Source organism: Narcine bancroftii, chromosome 7, assembly GCF_036971445.1.
Source record: "Narcine bancroftii isolate sNarBan1 chromosome 7, sNarBan1.hap1, whole genome shotgun sequence".
Classification (NCBI taxonomy): Eukaryota; Metazoa; Chordata; class Chondrichthyes; order Torpediniformes; family Narcinidae; genus Narcine; species Narcine bancroftii.
In genome coordinates, this window is record NC_091475.1 from 75,265,086 (window position 1) to 75,288,841 (window position 23,756).

At 42.5% G+C, this 23,756-nt stretch overlaps 1 long non-coding RNA gene across 2 annotated transcripts in view; it reads right to left on the reverse strand.

Annotated features, from left to right (window-relative positions):
* Positions 1–4,223: 4,223 nt before the first annotated feature.
* LOC138739880 (uncharacterized) overlaps positions 4,224–23,756 on the reverse strand; it is a 31,317-nt gene continuing 11,784 nt past the window's right edge. The window contains exons 2-4 of one of the 2 annotated variants that reach the window (XR_011342517.1): positions 22,460–22,633; positions 19,727–19,828; positions 4,224–4,671 (exon numbers count right to left, since the gene is read on the reverse strand). This is a non-coding gene — a long non-coding RNA (uncharacterized lncRNA). Of the gene's footprint in view, positions 4,672–13,597; positions 13,736–19,726; positions 19,829–22,459; positions 22,634–23,756 lie in introns of those variants that run through there. The other variant, XR_011342518.1, reaches the window with a different exon arrangement.

The following is a 23,756-nucleotide window of genomic DNA, read 5'->3' on the forward strand; positions in this document are numbered from 1 at the left end:
AACCATCTTACAACATCACTACATATTTAAAAAACAGTGCACGAAAAAGGCAGTTCATTTGGTTCAATGATTTTTCAGGAATCTGATGGTAGCGGGGAAGAAGCTTTCCTGTTGAGTACTCACTTTTAGGCTCCTGTACCTTTTCCCTGAAGGTAGCAGAGTGTCGAGCATTGAAGGTATGCATACAAGGATTCTCATGTGCAGTTTGTTCTATCACATAGACCCGTTTAATTTGTGCAAGATTGAATTTACTTGCTATGTGGTTTTGCATAAAATGGCCATGGATTCAGCACGACTTTATCTCAGAACTCGTTTTATCAAGCCTTATTCTGAGTGGAAGAATTTGTAGGTCAAGACATTTCACCAAAGCATATTTTTACCTAAATTTGCACTTCCTTTTTATCTCTATAACCTCCTTTGGCTAGTATGGTATCGAAGAAACAGATGACCTATCTCACAGCTCAATTATTACTTGCATCATTTTAACCAGTGACAGATTACAATTGTTCTAGAACAGTAAATACTCAAATCACTGGTGTAGGTCATTGGACCCGTTGAATAAATGCACTATTGGCTGATGACAGATATAAACGAGAAGTCCTCAGGTCATGAAATTTAAGCCAAAATACACAACAAAATAAACTTTATTTAAATAAAAATCTGCAACAAATATTTGCATATTTTTATTAGCCAGTGGTTGAGCAAGTAGCATTATTTAGTTTATCTGGCATCCAAAGGTTGAATTCATCATAAAGAAATTGAAAACAGTTGGTATCACAACCATTCTAATTCGGAAATTTGTTAGCTGTGGACTGTTTTATCTGAAAATGTGGCCATTCTACAAAATTGGATTTCCAGTTATAACACCAGGGGAAAAAAAAAGGTCAAATTAAAGAACATTGCTAACAGTATGTGCCAAGATGTGTTTCCATTGTACAAAAATACAGAGGTTTGTACTTTAAAAATCAAAAGAAAAAATTCTTGACGACAGATTACACATTTTCAGAAGTAAACGGGGGAATATGTTAACACCATCACTAATGGGCTTGTAGTGCAAATCGCATCATTTTATCTTTCATTCTGCATTCCTTCTCTCGGCTATAAATGCATCCATGATGGGAGTTCAGCATATTCAGAATATTCCGCGTGAAATTAAATGTTTGACAGAGTGAGAACAATATTCAGGCTCTCCTGATTCTTTAAAAAAAATAATAATTTATGCAGATGTCGAAGGAAAGAAAATCATTTGCAATGAAGTGACCCTCAAAATGTGAATTTTTTTCACTGTTCTCTCTAATCAAATACTGTATCTTCATTTTCAGCTCCCTGCTAAGCAGCCTTGTAGATAACCAAAGTGCCAAAGAGAGAGAGAGAGAGAGAGGGGAAAAAAAGCTCAGTGGGTGCGTTCCCATTGCACTTTTTACCCGAGGCAATAGGTAGAATTTAACGGATTCCGCTGAACATATGTTTTTCCCAGATAAGTAAACAGTGTGTGTCGGAAATGAAAAGCATTTGCAATTTAATGACATTACATCTTGGAGCTTATCCTGGCGGTGCTACGAGGCGAAAAGCGGAGAGGAAGAGACAGCGAGAGAGAGAATGAGTTTTACCTGTGCTCCATTCTGGGAAAGGCGCTGTGCTTTCATATACCCCCATGTAGAAAACGTGCAAAACAACACAGCGGCCCGTTTAAATGAAACATTTAGGCGCCAACTACACTTGGGAGTCTTAATATACATTTTCTTTGACAATTTGATCTCATTTGGAGCATCATTAACAAACTATTGCAAACCGAGAGACACCTCTGGGGTCTGGACCTTCCGCCTCAGTCTCCTTTGGTCGGACAATGGCCAAGATTGAAAGAGCAAAGCGAGCTCTCAATCAAGAATATCTCATTTTATTGTTTCCTGGAGTGGAAACCAATGATTTATTCTGATAGCACTTCCACAGATTTGGTAAGACGAGCGTGCCACTTCACACGAGGGAGGCAACTTTTAATTCGAAGCTCATTACCAATAGCGTGTGTGACTTGTTGTGGGGGACCTGACACAACCAATAAAGGATTGCCATTCTGCTTTTAGAGACTCGGGTCTAAAAAAATATTTGCAATTACTTAGGACGTATAAAAGGATCGAGTTCTATGTGAGATTGCCCGCAGTTGATGTAATTTAGATGAAAATAGAAACCGAAATTACTCTTCATTTGAAAAATTAAGTACTGTGTATTGCTGCAGGGACACGGGACAGACCAAAATGCAAAACCACTTGTTTTTATTTTAATCCTCAAAAGCCATTAAATGTTGGAAAAAAAAATCACTTAGACACCTAGTCTCTAGTCTTGTTGGAGTTCAGAGAGCGCTCCATACCTTTTGCAAATTTGCAGTAATTTAGCAACGGGGGGGAAAGCCAAATAAGGAGCGGCCAATCTCATGATGGACAGTCTTGCTGTAGGTGAGCTAGAGAGCCTTGACTTATGAAGGTTGTTCGTCTGACAGAATTGGAGAACCATCCGTTTGCTTGCACTGCAGCTTCTCGCCTTTATATGCATAGATTTTTTTAAAAGTTTCTTTTGAGTCATTAACGCTGCCCACTCCGCGGGCCAGCACAGCCAACAGCCGTCGGATGCGAGCATCGGGCAGATAGCACGCGGGATGAGGCGCCCGCTCCCCGGGGCCGCAGGAATAGCGGTCAAATCGGCCAATCACAGCCAGGGGGTCCAATCCGGGACAACCAAGCAGCAGCCAGCCTCGTCCAAGCCACGCCCAGGTGGTGACATGGCTAAAGTCAGTGTCGATTACACTCCCTGGGTGTGCGAGTCTTCTTTCAACCACCAGCTATAACCATAGAGACCCTGCTACAAACTGCTGAATGTTCACCCCAATTCAGAGCAACAAATAACTGCTGGATGAACTAAGCAAGTCCAGCAGTGTATCTTGGCGGAGAAAATCAATTGTTGAGGTTTTGAGTGGACAACCTCATCTGGTCTGATCAGATCCTAATCTGGGACTTCACCCGAAACCTCAACAATTCCTTTCCCTGCAAAGATGTTGCTAGAAGGGCCGATATGGCCTGTTTCCGTACTGTAATTGTTATATGGTTAACTCGCTGAGTTCTAACGCATTGTATGCTGCATCAATTAGAACCTGTGGATAGAAATGGTCAGCCAACATTTCTGGTTGGAACCCTTTATTCCTTCATTTGCCAAACTTCCCTTACCCTCCAACTATAACCCCCTCCCTGAGTCTTCACACAACCTTCTGATCCCGCCCCTGACTCTCACTCCACCTCCTCTCTGTTTTTACTATCCCCTCTCTGATGCTGAATGGTTAGTCCTCAGCAAAGGTCTCAACTCACCCACCCCAAAGGATATTTTTTATCTGTAGTCACCTCTCCAATGCCCTATATCTCTTGGCCCATGGACCCCTCCTTTCAAATTCCCCCCTCCTTATATCCCCCCAATATCTCCCATTCCTACTTTAATCTCAACAAAATGTCCTGACCTGAAACACTGATTGATCATTTCCATCCATGGATGGTACCTGACCCATTTCGTTTCTGTAGCTTCTCTTTCCTCACACAGGTGAACACCATAGCTGAGATCACCTTGGCCGTATTCTGTGTACAGCAAGCTGCTGAGTGACGTTCTTGGTCTTTTGTTTAACTCCTCGTGTAGCTTTAAGATATTTATCAGAAGGAATTTCTAATAAACCACTAAAATTCACTAATTAATTGGAATACGGTTAACCTTTTCTTTCCTTCTGTTATTGGTGTCCTAAATAAAGCCCTGTGGTGATATGTTTCCTCCATTGTTGACTATACATGGAGCTGGTCTGCCATCATACCCTATGACTCTTCCCCCGTGGTCCTGGGCCATAAAGGTCAAGCCACCTCTCCCTTCCCTCCATTCCTATACCTGGATCCGGGCCAGCCAGTTTCTTCTGGATAGTAAAGCCTAGTCTTTGTGGTTACTGGTAATGCACTACAATTTAATACACAGCCCAAAATAGTAAAATGACATCAGCTTTGCTCCATACTAACTGATCTCTCACTGTATCCCTGCACATTTGTATTGCCTTACTTCTACGAGGTATAAGGTATTTATTGGTCTGCTCGCAAAACAACCTCTATCACTGTATTTTGGTGCATGTAACGATGAATTTGTATTTTAAAGGAATATTATTTTACATCAAGGTCAAGAATCCAAATGTAATTTATTGTCATAAGCACAAAATACATTAAAAAAATCTTTCCTTGCTTCACCCTTCACACACAGATTTGCACCATGTTGAACAGCTAAAAGAGGGTCCCTTCAGGGACTTCGGGTGGCTTTAGGTCTGTTGTAGCTATTTCTGGTGTTTGGTCCCATTTGCAGCCATGTGCTATGCTGCTCAGCAGTGAACCCGAGTTTGGGGCTGTGCATCCATTTCACACTTCCTCAGTCCTCTGGTCCAGAATGCACAAGTTGTTAGAAAGTTGTTGGCAGCTGGCACCTTTCAGGAGTCTTGCTCAGGATTCCTGATTCCAGGAAGGATGTCACTCACCATCAGCCTGAGGCCTTCGAGCTTGAGCAGGAGCAGCCACAGTACTTATGTGAGCCCAGAGATTGAGATTCTTCCCACTCAGTTCAAAATAGATATTGAAGAGAGTTTCCCAAACTTTGGGTCCATCCTGGCTGTGTAAGTGCAGAGTTGCAGCTAATTAATTTCAAACAATACATCACAATATGTTAATCTGCATATTAAGGTATTTTACTCTGCAACTGGTACATTTTAGCCCAGATTTCAGAATTTCTGATGCTTGGAAACATGATGATAATGTCTGAGTTTATTGTCATATGCATTGCACAATGTACAAATCTCCCAGCTATACAGGACCTTGGTGAAACCATACCTGGAGTACTGCATGCAGTTTTGGTCTCCTTATCTGAGGAAGGACATCCTCGCCATGGAGGGGGTGCAGAGAAGATTCACTTGGCTGATTCCAGGGAGGGAAGGACTTGATTATGAAGAAAGGTTGGATAGACTAGGTTTATATTCCCTGGAATTTAGAAGATTGGGGGGGGGGGGGGGATCTTTTAGAAACATATAAAATTCTTAAGGGTATAGACAGGCTAGATGCAGGTAGGTTGTTTCCAATGCTGGGAAAAACCAGAACCAGGGGTCACATTTTAAGGATAAGGGGAAAGTATTTTAGGACTGAGATGAGGAAAAATTTCTTCTCTGAGAGTGGTGGATCTGTGGAATTCTTTGTCACAGGAAGTAGTTGAGGCCAGTTCCTTGTCAATATTTAAGAGTAGGTTAGATTTGGCCCTTGTGTCTAAGGGGTATGGGGAGAAGGCAGGAACCAGGTACTGATCAACCATGATCATATTGAATGGCGGTGAAGGCTTGAAGGGCCAAATGGGCTACTTCTGCACCTATTTTTCTATGTTTCTATGTTTAAAATTATTTCCTCCATCCAAACAAGTACTTTGTTGAAAAAAAAGCTATAAATTATAAATTTAAGAATAACCACCCCTTCCAGCTAACATTTTTAACCACATAACCATATAACAATTACAGTACAAAAACAGGCCATATCGGCCCTTCTAGACCGCACCTATTTAAGTGAACTCCACTAATACACCTACCTGCTCCCTGCCCATAACCCTCTAACCCCTTCACATCCATGTACTCATCCAACCTCCTCTTAAATGACAAAATTGACCCTGCTGTAACTACCTTATTCCACTCAGCTATCACTCTCTGAGTGAAGAAGCTTCCTCTTATGTTACTTCTAAAGTTTTTCCCCCTAACCCTTAACTTATGACCCCTCATTCCAATCTCTCCTACCCTCAAGCGGAAGAGCCTATTCACATCTACTCAATCTATTCCCCTCATAATTTTAAATACCTCTATCCCTCAACCTTCTACACTCCAATGAATAAAGACCCAGTCTACTCAATCTTTCTCCATATTCTAGATACTGCAATCCAGGCAACATTTTAGTAAATCTTCTCTGCACCCTCTCTACCTTATTGATATCCTTCCTATAATTTGGAGACCAGAACTGCTCACAATATTCCAAACTTGGCCTCACCAATACCTTGAACAGTCTCAACGTCACCTCCCAGCTCCTATATTCTATGCTATGATTTATAAAGGCCTGCATATGCATAAAATAAAAATTTTAGAAATATTCAGTTTGCCAGTCAGATGGCAGAAATGAAGCACTATATAATATTTCATGAAACATTCGTTCTCTTGCCCCAGATTTCCACACATTTTTTGTCTTTATTTCAGGTTTCCTATCTTGGAAAAGACAAAGTTATCAATAAAGAAAGAAAAATGTAACAAAAAATTACTTGTGCAATGATTTGCTACCTTCTCAATTTCTGTCAAAGAGCAGTTTCCAAAGCAGAGAAAGAGCTCAAATAGCTATATGGTTTCAAATTTCATTGCTGCACAAGATTGATACTGCAGGAAGAGTAGATAAAGCACAAAACAGAAATCTGTTCCATTAAGGTTAAACAGCTCTTGCTGTGTGACCCAAGTTGAGTTTTTATCTGTGCTTTTCATTACCTGTATACCACTACAAACAAACTGCAACTCCTCAATGGATTGAAGTCTTTATATGCTATAAATTCAGTATAATAATTTGAAGAAACATTTAATTTTCAGTCAAGTGCCATACTATGTAATGTGGGTTAAAAACATCCTCAACATCCATTGGAGCGCGTTCATCCCTAACGTCGAAGTACTCGAGATGGCAGAGGTCGACAGCATCGAGTCCACGCTGCTGAAGATCCAGCTGCGCTGGATGGGTCACGTCTCCAGAATGGAGGACCATCGCCTTCCCAAGATCGTGTTATATGGCGAGCTCTCCACTGGCCACCGTGACAGAGGTGCACCAAAGAAAATGTACAAGGACTGCCTAAAGAAATCTCTTGGTGCCTGCCACATTGACCACCGCCAGTGGGCTGATATCGCCTCAAACCGTGCATCTTGGCGCCTCAGTTTGGCAGGCAGCAACCTCCTTTGAAGAAGACCGCAGAGCCCACCTCACTGACAAAAGGCAAAGGAGGAAAAATCCAACACCCAACCCCAACCAACCAATTTTCCCCTGCAGCCGCTGCAACCGTGTCTGCCTGTCCTGCATCGGACTTGTCAGCCACAAACGAGCCTGCAGCTGACGTGGACTTTTACCCCCTCCATAAATCTTCATCCGCGAAGCCAAGCCAAAGAAAAGTCCTGGTGTCTGGCACCAATGGGGGCATTTGTAGATGCTGGATAAGCAAGTTTTCTGGTTTCCACTACGCATCTGTAGTAGCTTGCAAGGTATCCGATGTCATCCCAAGCCTCTGAAAACTCCTGAGGAAATAGCACTGATGTGCTTTCTTCATGATTACATCAATGTGTTGGGTCCAGGATAGGTCCTCCAAGATAAGTGACTCCCAGGAATTTAAATGTGCTCACCCTCCCCACCTCTGATCCCCCAATGATCACTGACTCATACACCTCTGATTTTCCCTTCCTTATCAGCTTATTGGTTTTGGTGATATTAAGTGTGAAGTTGTTGTTACTGCACCATTCAGCCAAGTTTTCAATCTCCTTTCTGTATGCTGACTTATCGCCCTTCTTTATACAACCCACTACCGTGGTATTGTCAGCAGATTTGTAGCCACAGTCATAGGTGTAAAGCAAGAAGAGCAGGAATATAGGAGTAATGGAATAAAGATGGTGTGGAAATTAAGGTTCTGAATTGGGCAAGGCCAATTTCCATCTTCTAAGATAGAACCTGGTAGATTTACATAGGCCATGTGGGAGCAATTCGATGGTGAAACATTCAGAGTTCAGGGCCAATGTGTTTTCATAAAGGTGAATGATACAGGCAACCTGGACATCAAGGGATCTTGAGGGGCTGGATAAAGGACAATAGGGAGTGTAATTGAATAGTGCAGACTCGTGGTCTAGAAAAGGAGGGATGGAGAATAAAAGAGAGAAGAGGCCTCTCCCAGTAAAATTGTGAAGGTGTTGTGTGTTCTGGGAACATGGCCTCTCTGCCTGTCTGGAATGTGTGTATTGTGGGTGGTCACGTTTCCTACCTATTTTGAACTTTTTAAGAAGTCACATCACCTTCATTCAAGGTTGAACTCCAGCCACCCATTAGTGCACACCTTGCCATTGTCTAATTTAAATAACCTAGGGTCACTATTGGCTAAAAGTACAGAGTAGCACTGTATATTACTCCAATGCAAAGCACATTCTTTCTTTCTACCTTGTGGACCAAGCACCAGATCATGCCAGTTCACTACTGTGGACATTGCTGAAAGTGTCGCAGGTAAGGTGTGCACTACACTGAAGCTGAGCCGCAGTATTGTGATCGATCAGTACTTGCAGGGAACTGCAACCCTGTTGGTCAGAGTAAGAGTCCCTGTTTGTAGTGTGTGAGTGGGCCAAGTATAGATTTACCATTGACGGTGGCCAACAGAAGTCTGAGGTGAATGTCTACATGATCACTTAAGTGATTGAGTACCATTTAATATTCTCCCCATTTGTTTCCCATGTGTTAATAAAAGTTACATGATTGTAACACTTCTTTCCAGTTTTGTCTCTCTGTGAACCCACCAAACCTGATACTCTTCACAACATGACAGAAGGGCATAGATAATGTCTGCGATAGGAACATTTTCTTCACAGCAGAGGTATATAAAATTAGAGGGGTGGATTTAGAGTAAGTGGCAATAGCTTTAAGAAGGTATCAAGAAGACTTTGTCACCTGGAAGGGAATGCACAGGGTGAGAAAGTGGCAGTGGTAGGAGTTCTCATAACATTTATATAATAGGCAGGTAGGCACTTGAATTGCTAGGGTATGGAGGGCTAAGGCCAAATGCCAGTAAATGAGATTATTACAGATAGGTACTTAATAGTTAGGATCAGGGGTGCAGTGCTAATTTTTTAGATTCTGGAACTCACCAAAAATGGCAACAAGATCTCGCAAGACCTGGCTTTGGTGGCCGCTTGGCGTTGTATAATTGAGAGCGAACAGTAAGACGAGGAATGAGGATGGGTTTACCGGTCATGGAAGAAACAGATTTCTTGTATGTACAGAGTATAGTGCTCAGCGAGGGGAGGGGGGGTGGGGAGAGTGGAGCGGAGTGGCTCCATGAGGTGCCAATGTGGCCCTAGGAGGTACCAGAGTAGTGCTCTGGTGAGCTCTGGCAGCAATGCACCCCTCGTTAGAATGGATATGATGGGCCAAAAGGTCTGTTGTTTTTTAGGACTCGAGTTTTGTTTTTACAGAGTACCTGTTCAGCTGCAGCAAGTAAAAATTTCAGTGCTTATGCAGATTGTACAATGTGTATGATAATAAACTCATTATCTTTATAATTTTCTTTTATATCTCTGTTACAGCAAGCACAATATAATATGTGTGTTACTGATGGTCATCAAAGAAATATAGCAAAAAAGGTTAGATTCTGTCTTAGTTCGATCCTGAATCTCTCACTAGGAGTGGTAGAATGTCAGTCACTGAGCAGGACAGACTTTTATGGATCTTTGATAAAAGGAATCAAGCAATGTTGCATTGGTGCAGGAGAATGGTGATGAGGTCACTGTTCAAACATGATTTTATGAAATGGAAGAGCTGGCAAAATGAGCCTTTTTAACATTCTTTTTGCATTCCTTAATTCTCTTCACCAAAATACCAGAGCTCAAAGATGGTAAATATAATTCTGCATTTATGTGTGCAGGAAATGTAGGGGAGTGGGCTTGACAGAAGTGCTTAGAGAGCTGAGATAGAGTCAACAACTGTCATAAGGAAAACTGTGAAATATAAGACTGTTTTTGGAGGTCAACAACCATTTGTAAGTGTGTTTAGCTGGGGGCATTATTGTTTCTGAGTCAGACAGTTAAAGTTACACTCAGTTGACCAGAATTTGAAACAATTGGCTGTATCTAGGCTGAAAGTCCGAAGAGGTGATCCTCTCTTTAAGTGGCTGTATAAAACCAAGATCCTGTCTGCTACCCTGGATATCTATTAAAAAAAATCCTATCCTGTTTTGCAGGGGTTGGGGTGGGGGGAATATCCTGGTTGCTTTTCTAATATTTAAAATAAATCATTTGGTTACTACCACATTTGTGATAAAAGAAATTCGACAAATATCACAGACATGGAGTCACGGAGTTCTACGCCATAGAAACAGGACCTTCAGCTCAATGCCCATGCTGTCCAAGTTCCCTACCTCAGCTAGTCCACTTGCCTGAATTCTGAGCCTTTCCTATCCATGTACCTGTCCAGGTCTTAAATGCTTTAAATGATATCCGGCTCTACCATTTCATCTTATACCTCATTCCATTCACCCACCACCTCTGTGGGAAAAAGTTACCCTTCAGTTCTGTTTTAAATAGCCCCAACCTAATCAGTCTCTCCTTATAACTCAGCAACATCCTGGAGAATATTTTCTGCACCATATTCAGCTTAAGTACTTTCTTCCTTTTGTACAGTGATTAGAACTGCACACAATACTTCAAGCCTGGTCTCACCAATAATTTCTACCATTGTCACATGATGTCCCAACTCTTGTCCTCAATATGCTGACCCTGACGCCGAACATGCCAAACATCTTCTTCAACACCCTATCAGTCACTTTCAGGAAACAAAGTACCCCTAGTTTTCTTGATTCTAATATACAGTCCATGGCCCTGCCTTTTACTGTTTAAATCTTGCTCTGGTTTAACTTCCAAAAATTCAACACTTTGCACATGTCCATGGTTATATTCCATCAGCCATTCTTTGACCCACTTTCCTAGTTGATTCAGATCCTGTTTCTTCATTCAATGACTGACATTTCCCCAGTTTTGGTGTCATCTGGAAATGTACAAAACATGGCAACTACATTCTCATCCAAATTGTTAACACAGATGACAAACACTGACTTCTGCAGGGGAACCAGCACTGACCTCTGCAGCACACCACAGGTCACAGGCCACCAAAATGAATACCAACCCTCCATTACCACCCTCCATCTCCTTCCATCAAACTAATCCGGTATCCAATTGGACAAGCCCACCCTGGATCCCATGCAATCTGACCCTGTCTAAACTTCATGACCTGACCCACACAAAGCCACACTGACTTCCCCTAAATCTGACCATGGCTTTGCAAATACAAGGAAAACCTATTCCTAAGTATCCTCTCCAATGTCATCCCTACCACTAATGTGAGGCTCATCAGATTATAATGTTCCGTTTATACCTATTTTCCTTCTTGAATAAAGGGAACATATTGGCTACTCCCCAGTCCTCCGGGATTTTACCTGAATCTCTGAAGAGTTCCTTTACTTTATCTGTCAAAGCTATTTCATGTCTTCTTCTCACAATCTGGAATTCCCTCTTAAGTGTACTTCAACATCCCTATACTCCTCAAGGAATTCATTTGATCTAAATTACATATACCTGATAAATTAGTTCTTACACTTAAGTGCTAGAGAAATTCAACATGTCTCATGGCATCCATAGAAAGCAAAGACATAGCCAAAAACACACCAAATGCTGGAGAAACTCAGCAGGTCAAACAGTGCCTTTATGTAGCAAAGGTGAAGATACATCACCAACATTTCGGGCCTGAGCCCTTCATCAGGTTGTGGGGGAACATGAGAGATGTCCAAACAAAAGGGAGAAGCTGGGAGGGGGGGGGCATGGTGAGGGTGGGAGATGATAGGTGGAGGGGAAGGGGGGAGAGGAGTCTAGGCTAGGTGGAATCAGGGTGGGAGATGATAGGTGGAGGGGAGGGGGGGGGAGAGGATTTCTCTACCACTTTTGTGTATTAACTACAATCACAGCATCTGCAGAACTTCTTGTTTCACTATGCCTGACAAATGCCTCCCTTCGTTATCGCTTGCCAGGACTTCTGGATGGTATGTTGCCTCCCATATCAAAGCACTTTTCCATATCTTCTTGGGCAATCCCTCTGGGCTGATATGGCCCAATTCCGCTCTGGTTAGATGATTCTGCTGTGACTGATGACTCCTACAAATGGGGTATCCTGGCAAGGTTGCCTTAAAAAGATATCAATGCTTACCCTGAAGAAATTCTCCCCCTGTCTTGAAGGGAGTTATGTAAGAGTTTATCTCACTGGTACCTCTCTGTTATCCCCACTGCCCTTAAGCTCAATGACCAAATGATCAGTGAGACATGCTTTCACAGCCACGTGTCTCGGCCCTTTGCCTCCTTCCACTCAGCTCCTTTCTCTTCTTCCCCCCTCTCATTTGAATCCACCTATCACTTGCTACCTTGCGCTCACCAACCCCCCCCCCTCCCCCACCCCCCCCCCCCACCCCCCCACCAACCCCAGTCTTTCCCTTCCTCTCCAGTTTCATATTCAGGAGTCTGCTTGAGGAAGGGATCAGGCCAAACCTGTCTTTTACTTCCTATGGATGTTGTGTGACCTGTTGAGTTTCTCCAGCAGTTTTGTGTGCTGCACTGGACCCCAGTATCTGCACACTTCTTGTTTACCTCAACAATGACAAGCTTTGCATTCATTTGTTCATATGTCAAGAAAGGGGCTAGGCACTCGTGTTAGTACAAGGACTTTGGAGACCCTCAGTAACAACACTAGGTAACTATGCAGGTTAAAGGAAGCAGCAGAATCGGACAAGTACAAGGTCTATCAATTTTAAGCTCAAAACTATAATTAAGAAGGAATGATAGTTTCAATATAATATAAAAATGTAAATGATGAGAGCATAGAAAGGTCATTGGGGACATGTACAGTTGTTTTTGCAAAGGCTGTATCATTGCAACTTCAGCAGCTAAATGTTAACAACCAACACTGAGGTCAGAGAGGTTTTGGGATAAAACTTGGGGTAGCAATGCCTATGTGAAGGAGTGCTCCATATTTAGCAGAAAGTCATTTGCTTTGTTTGATAGAAGATTCAAGATTCCTTTATTGTCATGCAATACCGGGACCTTTGCCTGAAGAGGACGCACAAAATCAGTGAACCGGAGTGGACTCAAAAGGCCAACATGGCCTGTTTCCACTCCGTAAATGATAAATGGTTATATGAGGTCATTTCTCTCAGGCAACTGGTTTTCTATTTTTTATTCCCAGTCCATTTAATGCCATCAACAAGGACAATAATAATTCAATTAACACTGAAAAGGAGAAGATATGAGAAGATGTAGAATCATTTACAACACAGGAAGCAGGCTATTTTCATTTGTGGGTAACTAAAGAAATAAAGGAAAGCGTCAAATTAAAAGTTAATGCGTGCAAAGCAGCCAAGTGTGGTGAGAAACTAGAAGATCGGGAAAACTTAAAAAAAGCAAGCAATAAAGAAATGACAGCTGGATTATGAAAATAAATTAATGCAGAATATAAAAACAATCTTGCCAGGATAGCCCATTTGTAGGAGTCATCAGCCACAGCAGAATCATCTAACCGGAACGGAATTGGGCCATATCAGCCCAGAGGGATTGCCCAAGAAGATATAGAAAAGTGCTTTGATATGGGAGGCAACATACCATCCAGAAGTCCTGGCAAGCGATAATGAAGGGAGGCATTTGTCAGGCGTAGTGAAACAAGTTCTGCAGATGCTGTGATTGGACAGGAGACCATGGAGGTTACGGGAGAGTAGGAGGTGGTGGGATTGAAGGAGTTGGTGCGATTCACAGACACAAGGTACCCGAAAGGACTCTCCTTTGCTTCTCTTTCTTGTCTTGATAATGGCGCAGGACTAGTGGCACCTCTCTGCATCCCTTTACAGGGAAAACACGGAAAAGCATTAGGTGTATTTTGTGTACATGACAATAGTGGAATCTTACATTATGAGATGTATTTGTGGTAATTAAGAAGGCAAAGGGATATTGGCCTTCATTGTCGAGGGGTAGAATTTAAGATCAGGGAATTTCTGCTGCATCTGTACAGGATAGACTGGCTTTTTTTAAGTTTTCCCGACCTTCTAGTTTCCCACCACACTTGGCTGCTTTGCACGCATTAACTTTTAATTTGACGCTTTCCTTTATTTCTTTAGTTACCCACAAATGAAAATAGCTTGCTTCCTCTGTTGTAAATGATTCTACGTCTTCTCATATCTTCTCCTTTTCAATGTTAATTGAATTATTATTGTCCTTGTGGATGGCATTAAATGGACTGGGAATAAAAAGAAGAAAACCAGTTGCCTGAGAGAAATGACCTCATCCCCAATGACCTTTCTATGCTCTCATCATTTACATTTTTATATTATATTGAAACTATCATTCCTTCTTAATTATAGTTTTGAGCTTAAAATTGATAGACCTTGTACTTGTCCGATTCTGCTGCTTCCTTTAACCTGCATAGTTATCTAGTGTTGTTACTGAGGGTCTCCAGAGTCTTTGTACTAACACGCGTGCCTAGACCCTTTCTCGACATATGAGCAAATGAATCCAGGATAGACTGGCCTTAGAGGTGGTGCAAAGGAGGTTCATTCCAGAAATGCAAGGGTTAGTCTATGAGGTAAGATTGAGTCATCAGGGTCTATACTCATTAGAGTTTTAAAGTGTGAGGGGGGATCTTATATAACACGATGAAATGAACAGATAAGATACAAGCACTGAAGAGTGAGAACTAAAGGAAGATAGGCTCAAGATTTAGGGGAGTAGATTGAAGACAGAGATGAAGAGGATTTGCTTCTCCTAGAGAGTAGTGTATCTGTGAAATCTCTGGCGAGACTGCCTCATTAAAAATATTTAAAACACAGATAGATATTTAAATGGTGAGAGAATTAAGGATTATGGGGAAAGGGCGTAAAAGTGGAGCTGAGTCAACGGCTAGATCTACCATGATCTTTTTGAATGGTGGAGCAGGCTCAATGGGAAAGATGGCCAACCCCTGTTTCTATTTTTTTAATTCCTGTGTAGAATTTTCCCTAATCCTGTAAGCCTTACCTACACTCTAACTGGAATATATGGGCGTATTCATGTTTAATAATAAGCAGAGGGGAAAATTCAAGATTTATCTTAGGTGGAGAATCGAACTGTTCACTTACAAGTACGACATCCTCTACCGGCCTGGCAAACTTAACAAGCCGCCGGATGGTCTATCCTGTGGGACCTGTACCAGTGTCCAAATGGACAGACTGCAGATCCTCCACAATAACCTTTGTCAGTCCGGACGATGACTAAAAACTGCCAGGTCTGCGTCGAATGCAAACCACAATTCTACTGAGTGGACAAGGCGCACCTGTAAAAAGCTACCCACCCCTTCGAGAACCTAAGCATTGATTTCAAGGAGCCCTCCCCTCCAACTGGAATGTCCACTTCTTTATAATCATCAACAAATACTCCCATTTCCCTTTCGCGATCCCATGCCCGGACATGACCCGGCCATGGTTATCAAGGCCCTTTGCTATTTCTTCACACTCTTTGGATACCCCAGCTTCATCCAAGCGACCATGGACCTCATTCATGAATGATGAGTTGCGGCAGTACCTGTTGGCCACGGACATCGCCATGAGCAGGACCACCAGCTACAACCTTAGAGGGAAAGGACAAATGGAAAGGGAGAATGCCATGGTCTGGAAAACCATTCTCCTGGCACTGAGGTTACGGGGCCTCCCTGTCTCCCAATGGCAAGAAGTCCTCCCAGACTCATTCCACTCTGTCCAGTCACTTTTATGTACGGCCATCAACACCACACCTCATGAACGGATGGTTGCTTTTACTAGGAAGTCTGTGTCAGGGACTACACTGCCTGCCTGACTTACCTCCCCAGGACCCATACTGCTTTGGAAGCACGACAGGGAATCTAAGACCGATCCACTGATCGAGAGGGTCTGCCTCCTCCACGCTAACCCCCAGTATGCCTACGTTGTCTTCCCTGACAGGCATGAGGACACAGTCTCAATCCAGCATCTGGCACCATTGGGCACCCTCCGATCACCACTGACCACCAACAGACACTGCGGCTGACCACTCTCCACCCATGGCTACGGTTGTCACTCATGTTGCACCAGCACCACACTCCTTTACCCCCTCATCTGTCCTCCCCCCCCTTTGACAAACTGTAACCAGTGATGACAACCCCATAAGCTGCTCAGGACACTACATCAGCGCCCCAACCATTACACGTCATTCACTGTGGCAAAGGAGACCCTGGGACAGACTTAATCTGTAAAATGTATATATGTATATTTGCCTCATCTTTTTTTCTCACCCTGCAGCACTCTTCTTAAAAAGGAGGGGTGAATGTGATAAACCACGGTTATGCTATGACTGGCTGTTGCCACGCCTCCCAAGTCCTTTGCATGCTCCCCATCCCACTCAGCCTTGATCAGTCAATGAGGTTGGCGGCTGTTCCAGTCTATTGTTAATTAAAGGCAATACAGAGAAGAGGTGGAAAATCTGGTGAAATGGTGAGAGAATAATCTCCCCTCATTCTTCTTTGCTCCAAGAAATAAAGTCCTAACTTGTTTAATTTTTCCCTACAACTTAACTCCTGAAGACCTGGCAACATACTAGTAAATCTCAGCACTCTTTCAATCTATTGATATCCTTCCTGTAGTTAGGTGACCAAAACTGCACACAATATTCCAGATTTGGCCTCACCAATGTCTTAAACAACTTTAACATAACATCCCAACTCGTATACTCAATACTTTGATTTGTAAAGGCTAAGATGCCAAATGCTTTCTTTACAACCCTGTCCACCTGCGATGCCACCTTCAGTTAACAATCTCTCTGCTCCTCTGCATTCCTACCATTTACTGTGTATTGCCTACCTTGGTTTGTCCTTCCAAATCCTCACACTTGTCTGCATCTGCCATTTTTTGGCACATTTTCCCAGTTGGTCCAGATCCCTCTGCAAGCTTAGAAAATCTTCCTTGCTGTCCACACTGCCTCCTATCTTTGTCTCATCTGTAAACGTGCTGATCCAATTTACTACATTATCATCCAGTTCATTGATATATGGTTCTTGGAATCTATTCATTAGAATATAGAAGAATGAGAGGGGATCTCATAGAAACATTTTGAATAATGAATGGATTGGACAGAGTGGATATAAATAAGATGCTTCTCCTGTTGGGTAATTCCAGGACAAGAGGACACAGTCTTGAAATTAAAAAGTATCAATTTACAACAGAGATGAGGAGAAATGTCTTTAGCTCGAGGGTAGTGGATTTGTGGAATTCATTGCCACATGCAGCTGTGGAGGCAGGATCATTGGGGGAATTTAAAGAGGAAATTGATAGGTATCTAATTAGTCAGGATTTCAAGGGATATGGGTACAAGGCCAGAACATGGAAATAGATGCGAGAACAGTTTAGCTCAGGGAGGTTTCATGGAGAAGACTTGATGGGCCAAATGGCCTGCTTTGGTTCCTTTTCCTTGCAATCTTGTGTGATCATACAGTAATGGTCCCACACAGATCCCTGAGGCACACCACTAGTCAAAGATGCAATCATCCAGTACCACTCTCTGTTTTCTCCAACACAGCCAATTTTGAATCCATTTTATAATCTCTCTCTGGATACCTAGTGTATTAACCTTTTGAACTAACCTCCCATGTGGGATCTTGTCAGAGACTTTACTAAAGTCCATGTAGACAACATGCACAGCCTTTTCTTCATCTACCTTCTTGGTAACCTCCTTGAAAAACTTTACAAAATTAGTTAAACATGACCAATCACACCCAAAGCCATGCTGACTGTCCTTAATCAGCCCATGGCTATCCAAATACCTATATATTACTATATATACCTATATATACCTATATATTACTAACTCTCAGAACTCCTTCCAATAGTCAGGCACACCGGCTTATAATTACCTGTTTATTTTTGGAGCCTTTTTTAAACAACGGAATAACTTGAGCTACCTTCCAATCCTCTGGCACCTCTCCCTTGGCTAATAACATTTTGAGAATATCTGCTAGGGCCCCTGCAATTTCTACACTTGTCTCTCTCAAGGTCCAAGAGAATACATATCCGGCCTTAGGATTTATCTACCTTCATTCACTGTAAGGCAGCAAGCACTTCCACCTCCTTAATCTCCATCTGTTCCATGCCACTACTGCTTGTTTCCCTTCCTTCTTTATACACTATGCCAATTTCCTGAGTAAATACTGATGCAAAAAGAACACAATTTAAGATCTCCCTGTTACTTGAGGCTCCCTATTACTTGACCACTCTGATCCTCTAGGGGTCCAATTTTGTCCCTTACTATCATTTTAATATACTTGTAGAAATCTTTTGTGTTTACCTTTACATTAACTACCAAACCAACTTCATGTCTTCTTTTTGCCTCCTGATTTCCTTCTTAAGTATTTTCTTGCATTTTCTATACTCTTCAAGTACCTCACTAGCTCCTTGTTGCCTATACTTGATACACACCTCCTCCCTCTTGTTCTTAGCCAGATCGCCAATATCCCTTGAAAACCAGGTTCCCGACGCTTGTTAACTTTGCCTTTAATCCTGATAGAAACATCTGCACTCTCAAAATTTTGCCTCTGAAGACCTTCCACTTACTGAACACATCCCTGCCAGAAAACAACATATCCCAAACCACTCTTCCTAGAACCTTTCTCATTTCCACAAAATTGGCCTTTCTCCAGTTTAGAATCTCAGCATGAGGACCAGTCTTATCCTTTTCCATAATTAACTTGAAGCTATTGACATTATGGTCAGTGGACCCAAAATGTTTACTGACACACACACACATCTGTCACCTGACTTGTCTTGTACCCTAATAGAGATTAAATATTGCATCTTCTCTCATTGGTATATCTATATATTGATTTTAAAAAACTTTCCTGAACACATTTGAAAAACTCCAAGCCATCCAGCCCTTTTATATTATGGGAGTTCCAGTCAATATTTGGAAAGTTAAAATCACACTACTATCACAACTTTCTACTTCTTACATCGGTCTGCTACCTCTCTACAGACTTGCTCCTCCAAATCTCGCTGACTATTGGGCAGTCTGTAATACAACCCTATCAATGTGGTCATACCTTTCCCGTTCCTCAACGCCTCCCATATGGCCTCTATAGACAAACCCTCCTGGCTGCCCTGACTTCGCACAGCTGAGATATTTTCCCTGGCTTAGCAATGCCATCCCTTTCCCCTTTCATCCCTCCCCCCATAGCTCGTCTGAAGCAATAGAACCCTGGAACATTGAGCTGCCAGTCCTGCCCCTCCTGCAACCAAATCTCACTCATAGCAATCATGTCGTAATCCCACGTGTCGATCCATGCCCTAAACTCGTCATCCTTTCTAACAATACTTCTTGCATTAAAATAAATACACTTGAGAACATTTCTATCAAGTACAAACCCTTTGATTTCTGTCTGGTCCTTGCATGACCTTTATCCTCCTCCTTCTCACTAACTGCTCGAACACTCATCATGCTGTACTGGTACAATCGAATGGTTTTAAAAAATGAACTTGAACTTGAAGAGACCCGGCGGCATAAATTGTTAATGCTATCCGAACCAGTCCCATTTTGTCTGTGTTTTGCCAATATTTCTCTAAACATTACCTATCAATGTACCTGTCTAAATGTCTTTTCAAAACTGGCAGTCACTTCCTCTGGGTGCTCATTCCACACCCACACAATCCTCTATGTGAAAAAGGTGTCCCTCTGGTCTTCTTCAAATCTTACCCTTCTCACCTTAAATCTCTGCCCTCAAGTTTTAGACTCCCCTACCCTGGAAAAAAAAAAGATCATGACGATTCACCAGATCTCTGCCCCTCATCTGCTGTGACCTACCTTCGCTGAAGATGATGTTCTTGAACTCAATTCCTCCTTTTCACTGATTATTTGTTCATCATTAATGCCTGGATGTGCCAGGACTACAGAACACACTTTACTCTGTAGGGTTTAAAAGAAAGAGGAGTCACACAGAAGACTAGATGCACGAAGCTGGAGAAACAATCTGCTGGGGAACTCAGAGTCGAGCGGCATCAGTTGGGGGGTAAAAGAATGTTTGAGCCGGAGCCCTTAATCAAGTCTGGATGATAAGTCTCGATAAGGGATTTGGCCTAAACGGTCACCGTTCTTTTTCTCCCACTGATGCTTCCTGAATCGCTGATTTATTCCAGTAGATTGTTAGAAGAAGGAGAGGCTATTTCACCATTTTCTGTAAAATACTTCACGAATTTATTTCTGGAATGACATTTTTCCTCCATGAAAATTTGGAACCCATGTTTACAATCTCAGTGAAGGACTGAGATGAGAATCAAATTCTCCATTCAAAGAATTGTGCATCACCCGATTTCTCTGCCCAGTGGAAGAACGCAGTTGGTGAATATATTTCTAATGAAACACTCCAAAACAAAAGTCTTCCATTTTTTTTAAAGTATAGAGAAATAGCACAATAATTGGGCATTCCCGCTCATGAGCTCGCGGTGTCCAAATTCATCCAGGTGACCAATTAGCTACTAACCTCGTATGGGGAAAATGTACAAACACCTTACAGACAGCAATGTATTCAAACCCAGCTGGCTGACAGTGAAATAGCATTGCCCCACCCACGATGCTGTTTGCCCCTTTCAGGAATTCTAGCCTCCTGAGGTATTCTTATTTTTCAAACAGCTTATGAGTAATTTTAAAGTGCAGTCTCTGTTGCAATTTTAATTCATTTTAAATTTAATTTAGACATACAGCACTGTAACAGGCCATTTCGACACACGAGTCTGTGCCGCCCCCAACTTACACCCAATTAAGCTACATCCCCATTGCGCTTTGAGTGGTGGGAAGAAACTGGACCCACTGGTGAAAACCCACGCAGAAGACATGGGGAGAGCATACAAAGTCCTGAGTCAGAGCGGGATTCGAACCCCAGTCCTGATCATTCAAGCTGTAAAGGCATTGGGCAAACTGACTGTGCCACCCTATGTAGGAAAAAAATATCGATTTTACTCACCCACCTTCCACAATAAAGCAATTTAATAGTGATGTTGTGATCTATTTTTGTAATGTTGATTAAGGGGTGATTATTGACCATGGAACCAGGAACAACTTCTCTGCTCTTCTTTGAAATTGTGTTGTAAAGGTTAAAACCTTGTGTTTTTGATTTGTAGTTAGTTTTGTGCCTATCCCTTTAAGAGCAATTATTGTTTGTAGTGTAACCATAGTGACTATGACATCATATGTCATAATATCTGAGCGGAACGAGAGTTTGCATCTCATTCTTCGAAGAATCATGTCAGAGATGTGAGCTCGAGATACTTTTCTTTGAATTCATCTTAGTTCGTCTTAATTCATCTTATTTCTTTTATATCTGTTTAGAGTTGAATATCATTATATCTTTATACAACTCAATACAAAATTATGCAAAATGTTTATTCGTTTTAACAACGAATTAAAGCTACTTACAGCTTCATCCTGCAAAGTCTGGTTTATTGGATTATTAAGACAGCAATTCGGAATATCATCCCCACATCTCTTTGAAGATAACATGTTTTGAAATTGGGAAATACTAGAATTAGGAAAGTGTTGTTTATATGTGTCACAACACCTTTCAAAACCACATGGGTAAGGCCAAGAGTTCATTACTAACATCCAGATGAAGGGTTCCGGCCCGAAATGTCGACAGCTCTTTTTCTTCCACTGATGCTGATTGCATTTTGCTCCTTTTTTTAAACATGCAATGCCAATGAAATAAAGATAATGTAAATTAATTTTTGGATACAAAGTCATTCGGTTCATATTTTTAACTTGAAAATGAACTCTGTAATTAAAAATATGATTTATGAAGGTATTTGTAAAAATTTCTCATGTTAATGTCCTCATAACCCACAATGATTTTGTCATTCAGGATTTATATTGACAGGCCTTGTACAAAATGTTATTTTATGCAACAACTGATTACTAATTCCTGCATAATCCACATTAGTCACTGGTCATGGTTTTGTTCTGCTTCAAGATTCTTTTTGCTTATTTGTGTTCATGGGATGTTGATATCAGTGAAAATGCTCCCTTTTATTGAACATCGCAATCAACCTGAAGTCACAACAGGCTGAAATCTCCTTCCAGGAGGAATATGTGTGGATCGAATAGTTTTTTGCTGTGATAATCTGGTAGGTTCCCAATTATAATTATTACAACTCACTGTAGCAAATTGGATTAAATGCTCCAGCTGCCACCATAGCATTCAAACTCGCATCTCTTGATCAATGGTCATGTACACAAGTTACCCAAGTAATCTAACCTCTGGGCTATTGTAGTTGCACTGGTGATAGAAAGCATTCCATCAACCTTTCCAGAGTTAGCTGCTCGTTTTAGGAAGGATCACCTGCTTTAATCCTGGAAACCTTGCACATTCTCAGAAGCTATTCTCTTTGTAAATTCGAGCAAAATTTTTGGACTCTCTGGAATTATTCTCAGAACAAAGCCATCTGATTTTTTTTTAAAAATCAGGAGTCAACAGAAAATAAAAGCCACAAGAGAGTGGAACTGTGACTTTGATCTCAAGAGTTTTTCAAAATGGCAATTGGTTACCTCAGATGCCCGGGTCATGATTGGGCCTTCTGTGATCCACTGACGGTGATTGGCCAGTTTCACCACTCTGCCAACGGCCTATGGAGATGGGCATTTCAGCCTGCATGATGCTTTGTCGTTCGCCGTGTTCGATGGCCAGTTCCTGTGTCGGCCCGAGGCGCAGGTCACAGGCTGCTACAATATATTATTTGTAAATTGTTTAGTTTCACAAATTCAAGCCTATTGTGGCCCACCACCATAGCGAGAAAGCCAGCACAACGTAAATCCAGCAGACTGCGCAGTGGCACTGGCCCCAGCAAGCGAACTGGCGGATGAACAGCTAAAGCAGCCTAAAGGGCCAGTGATCCTAAAATGGCACTCGCCCTGCTGTACAGACAAAAGACTGGAGTAGCACACAGGGAAGAAGGTATTGTGATGTAAGGGTGTACCCATGCGCAGGAAAACCCGCCTTTGTCATGCAGAATGTGACGTCAGTAATCAGGGGAAATGGCAGGAACTTAAATGATATAAAAGTCGGGCGTGAGCCCTAATAAAGCAGAGCTTAACCTGATCACACTTGTGTTGTTCTTTCGTGTAGCGTGCAGCTACAATTGGTGACCCCAATGGTTTAGACGGCATCTAAACCCAACGATGAGCGAGCCAGCAGCAGTCCACACAGTTGCCCTCAAGCTGCCGACCTTCTGGACGAATCAGCCACGCATCTGTTCCAATCAAGCTGAGGCACAGTTTCAGATCCAGCAGATCACGACAGAGCCCACCCAGTATGACCATGTGGTGAGTGCCGTGGACCAGGACACAGTGAGCTGAATGGCCAACTATCACCAGCAATAGGGTTCCGGATCCCGCTGCTGCAGGCCTCCCTGCACGTTTCAGGAAAACGCCGCGGCCAGCCATCACTAATGGCCAAGGCAGCTGACCAACTTGATAGCCTCCTGTACATTTTGGACTGCCAGTCTGGACGACATTTCCTTGTGGACACAGGAGCAGACGTCAGTGTCCAGCACTGTCGGGTCAGGACACCAAGAACAGATGGGCGGGTCTCACATTGAGGGCTGCCAACAACAGCACCATCTGGACCTATGGTACCCGCAAGATCCAACTGCAGTTGGGTGGCAGGATCTTTTTGTGGGTATTCATGATGGCAGCAGTGGAGCAACCGCTCCCTGGAGCAGACTTCTCATGGACCTAAAAGGCCAGCGACTAGTCCATGCCAAGACCTTCCAGACTGTTCCCCTCCGAGACGCCAAGCTTCCAGCCCTCCACCTGGACTCTGTACAGTGATCCATGGACGAGTACG